The following is a 5,220-nucleotide window of genomic DNA, read 5'->3' as shown; positions in this document are numbered from 1 at the left end:
CTTTTGTATATTTTTGAGGTATAGACTATACCCTTGACTAGGGTCTAAGCCTTTAATATTTTATTAATATTTTATTCGGGCATTATGCATACCTTGTTCGGCTTATTATTTTCTAAACTCACGGGCAGCACTTCGACACTTGCACGTATATCGAGAATCTTGATCAACACCTCTTTGGCGCTCAAATCGAGGCACACCGGTCTTCAAATATCATCAGAACGCACTTCGGGGCGGGTCGTCGGGTCGTCTCAGGTTGGCACGTACTTCGATGCGGAATGTCGGGTCGTCTCAGGTCGGCACGTATTTCGAGGCAAAACGTCGGGTCGTCTCAGGTCGGCACGTATTTCGAGGCGGAATGTTGGTATGTCGGGGTATCGTTGGTTTATTGGTACGGATTACGAGGTAAGATGTCGTGATTTTATGGTCACGAAAAACGAGGTGGTCGGTACACGTTTATCGAGGTATTTTTAGAGAGATGTTAGAGAGAGAAAGTGTGTGTGAAATGGTGTGTGTCAAATGATGTTGGTCACCCCCTATCTGGGACCATCACGATACGCGATGGTCCCTTGAGCATGCCATCGAGTATCGCGATGCATGCATGGCGAGTCACCGTTAGGATCGCCACGTGGCGCCACGTGGTGGACACGATGCCACGTGGCAATACATAATGCCACCAGGTGACACGTGTCGACACGTGTCACCTTATCATGGCTTTATGCCACGTGGTGACACGTGGGAGGACACGTGTCATCCTGTCAGACCTCGTCATCGCAATACGCGATGACGTTTGGTCTATGGCCGTCGCGTATCGCGATCTGGCCAGATGATAGATTTCCATTTATAATATGTATTAGCAATTTTTGAAGGTTTTTTTTTTTATATTTTATAAACGAAATACCCATTACTAAAAAAATTTTAAATAAAATTTTCATAATTAATGGGTTTGAATTTTTTTTTTTAAATAACACTGGGTACGCTCGCTGAAAAAGAATGAGTGCACTCGTTGGTTCAATACTACTATAGGTTATATATAAAACCCAAAAAAACCGGGTTCGACCGAACCCGGTGTCCACAATGTGGCTCCGCTTATAGCCTAATGTTACCGAAAATGGTGATGGTAAAGTCGGCAACATAGCCACATGTTGTTAAGTTTTTTCTAGTTGTAAATATTATAGTAGAATCCACGATGGGGACCATCATAGTTAACTTTCCTCCGAATCTTAATTAAATGAAAACAAGACTTTCTTCGAACGTGGAATGCGCGAACTTAACCCAGCTGTGTTCCGATGGCATTTTTCTTCTTCCGAGAACCTCTATACACCCACCAACATGTTATATAACTATCCATCCCTGCAACTTCTCATCAATATCAAATCAATCCAACAATCACTTAACCGACTTCTAGTTCGACTCTAGATCAATGACAGCCAACAACAACGAGCCTCAGTTCCATGAGTTCTTACCTCTAATGGCGGACAAACTTGGAGGTGATGGTCTGATTGATGAAATGTGTAACGGGTTTCAGTTGCTGATGGATCGCGATAAAGGTGTTATCACTTTCGATAGTTTGAAGAAGAATTCTTCACTTTTAGGTCTTCAAGATTTGTCAGATGATGATCTTTTGAGCATGTTGAGAGAAGGCGATTTCGACGGAGATGGTGCACTTAGTCAGATGGAGTTTTGTGTTCTCATGTTTAGGTTAAGTCCTGAGTTGATGGAGCAATCTGAGTTATTGTTAGAACAAGCATTTGAACAAGAGTTTGATAATTTCCAATATTGAATTGTATAATTCTGCCTTATTTGTAAAATTATTGATATTGAGTGGAAACTATGCATAAATCTAATATTTTTAGTTGTACTTTATTTTGATAACCGGCAGTTTTGCTAAAAATATTGATATGAAACCAAGTACAAAACAATTGATTCGGAAACAAGTCGCTATAAGTCAAAACATCAACAAGAAAAAACAACTCCCCTAATTAGTGTTGGAAATCAGAAGCACAAAAGTATTTGATAATGAAAGGAAACGAAATGGATATTTATTGATTAATGTAAATATCTTGGTGCCGAACAAAGGGTGTCGGCCCTCACCCTTATATACACAAGGATTTTGGCGGTTAATTGTCAACAAACAAAACGGTTATGACAGTTATAATCAACTGTAATAACTGTCAATATAACCGTCATCTGTTTATAACAATATTAACTGACAACTACTTATGTTACAATGATAATAATAACAATAACCTAAGTACTAATGTTTATTTACATATGCTAAGTATGATAAGATATACAAATGATGTTTACATTAATAACATACTCCCCTAAACATCATAAATTAAGGAGAGGTCTTGTAAGTGGGCAGACTTTGGATTGCTTCTTCAACAGCTTTTGTAGCTCCAAAAAAATTGAATCTTCGTCTCTTGAGTATACGTTTTGCTGCATTCCAGTCACCATTGAGATATAATGCATAATCTAATTGTTCATCGCGTGTTGTTGACAAAGGTTGAGATTCATTAGAAGTTCCGCCTTGTTTTCCAACTTGTTTTCCGTCATGAGATATATTATTTCTTATTTCTCTTGCAGCACATGTAATGTAATTCCATTCCATCGCATCAAGATAATTTAAGTAGACATCCTTTACCCACATATCATTAGAGTATTCTAATCCCAATTCTTTGGCTATAAGTGTCCAAAGATTATATTCACTTACGTGTTTTGCCCCTCCTTCTTTCTTGACCGTGATGAATAGATCAAGTAAATCAATTTTTTTGTTGCAGTCCATCAATGGAGGAATCGGTTTTGAGAGTTTTAAATAAAAATTAAAAAACCAATCTAACATTTGCAAAAACTTTGTGGATAGTTGATCTTTATATTTGTAAAGATCATCTATACTATCGATTAAATCAAGAAGTGTTATACAGTCATTAAAAGAGTTAAACTCTACCGCTTCAATAATCAAACGTAACCAAAGTGATTCATTTTGGGACGAGTTATTCAAAGAGAGTTCTTGAAAATATGAATTCAAATAAGAGTTTTTAAAGGGTTCATATTCATTATCTTTTCCTAAGATCACTTTATTCTTTTCAAAACGATTCATTCTTGTTTCTTGATAAGGATTATTTGAAAAATCCTTTTCTTTTTCAAACATGGGATCAATTTTGCATTTGTGTCCCTCAAACTTAATCTTAAAACCTTGTAATCTTAATTGTTCCAAACTAAAAACATTTTTACCAGTGTCTGGAACATAGAACACACTTTCAAAAAATAACAATTTTCCATTCAGATTAAGTGAAACTTGCCCAACTCCACGTATAAACAAAATTTCAGATTTTTTTATACGACTTTCTACCCCAAATGATGTCATTATTTTATCAAATTGGGATAAATCATTTGCAAAGTGATTTCGTATGTTTATATTAACATACCATATTCCTGACCAGGATCCTTGGTTAGTTCCTGATACAATGTATTCATCGGTATGATTGTTCATCGCATACTGATCTTGTATCCCCATATTGATTGTGTCTTGGATTAGAGATGTGGCTCCATCTTGTTCTTTGAGTTTGCAATGTCGGACTTTGTGACCAGTATCCCTGCAATAATAACATAGACGTTTCTCAATGTCTCTAATTCTGCGATTCCTGCTTCTGAAGATCCTTCCATGTTGTTTGATAAGATTTACGGATTTGTAGTGATGATCGTAGTGGCTTTGATACCAGATGTTGGAAATCAGAAGCACAAAAGTATTTGATAATGAAAGGAAACAAAATGGATATTTATTGATTAATGTAAATATCTTGGTGCCGAACAAAGGGTGTCGGCCCTCACCCTTATATACACAAGGATTTTGGCGGTTAACTGTCAACAAACAAAACGATTATGACAGTTATAGTCAACTGTAATAACTGTCAATATAACTGTCATCTGTTTATAACAATATTAACCGACAACTACTTATGTTACAATGATAATAATAACAATAACCTAAGTACTAATGTTTATTTACAAATGCTAAGTATGATAAGATATACAAATGATGTTTACACTAATAAAAATTAGAACAAGAACAAAGCCATCAACATGGTGGTCAAAGACGATTTGAGAGTTTAATACTATTTGTTTTGGTAAATACGCTCTTCAGGCACTTAAACTCGCTTCGATAAATTATTTAATTTAAAAATTCGGTTTAAATCTCAAATATGACGGTTCTCATCAAAACCTTAAAAAGTTTTCACAAACCGCGTTATTTAGTGTTTTTTTACTAGTATTCTGAATTCAATTCAGATTGAAAATAATTTGAATTAAGTTTAATAAGTAATATATTGAATTATGGGTTTCATATATATTATTAGCTTGTGTATCTTGTTTGTACAGATAACTAACTTTCAAAAATACCGGATCTCCTCTGCACAAACAAATTGTTGACAAAATACAAAAATATAATTTTCTTTTGACCATATTTTCTTAAGAGAGAAGAACAATGGATGAATAATGTTGAAATATGTCTAAGTTTGATTCGTAAAATAAAAATATTACATAATATTGTATGTTTTAGTTCTACCTTTGTGCTCGTGCATTGTTAACGAGGGTTGGTTAAATGACGAGTGGGTGTGGAGCTGGTCTAGTAGCATATGGGCTTGATGGCTAATGGGCTTGAAGCTCGGCTTTGCGAGTTTTATGTGATTGGCACGTTTTTATTCTAATCTTCTTAAAAGAGAATGTGGGGATTGTTTCTTTAGTAGTCAGTCTCGTTCTCTTTATCACACTTATTACAACTTTGTTTCCATCGATTTAGGGTTTCACAGTTATGTGATTATTAGTTATTTTTTATGTGGTTTCTGATTTATCAGATTCTCACGGTGATGATAATCTTTGTATGTTTTCTTGTATTCGTTGATCTGTTTCAATCTATATTTCGGTATTATTAAGTGATTTGGAATAATAAAGAGGGGCTATATTTTTGACAAATAATAATTCAAAATATCTTGCCTTCACTCTTTCATTGAAAAATGAAGAGCTGGGTTTATCACGGGCATCTTTAAATGAATCTGGGCCCTGACCTACTCTTAAGTCTTCTCAAACTTCAACGGGTACTAGCCCATGTATGCAACCCAGCTACAAGCCCATCAACATAAAAGTTCATTGCCATTTTGTCCATTTATTGTAACTCATGCAAAAACAGACAACTATATTAGCAACTAAGGGGCTTTTTGTTTA

At 35.3% G+C, this 5,220-nt stretch overlaps 1 pseudogene; it reads left to right on the top strand.

Annotated features, from left to right (window-relative positions):
- The first annotated feature begins 1,362 nt into the window (after window positions 1–1,362).
- On the top strand, window positions 1,363–1,808 carry LOC143529447 (calcium-binding protein PBP1 pseudogene; annotated as a pseudogene).
- Window positions 1,809–5,220: the final 3,412 nt, after the last annotated feature.

Source organism: Bidens hawaiensis, unplaced genomic scaffold, assembly GCF_021521415.1.
Source record: "Bidens hawaiensis isolate Kalapana, Puna unplaced genomic scaffold, B.hawaiensis_p1.1 tig00008542_1, whole genome shotgun sequence".
In the NCBI taxonomy this organism is placed as follows: Eukaryota; Viridiplantae; Streptophyta; class Magnoliopsida; order Asterales; family Asteraceae; genus Bidens; species Bidens hawaiensis.
The sequence above is the reverse complement of the archived record's forward strand: the minus strand, read 5'-3'. Positions and strand labels throughout refer to the sequence as shown.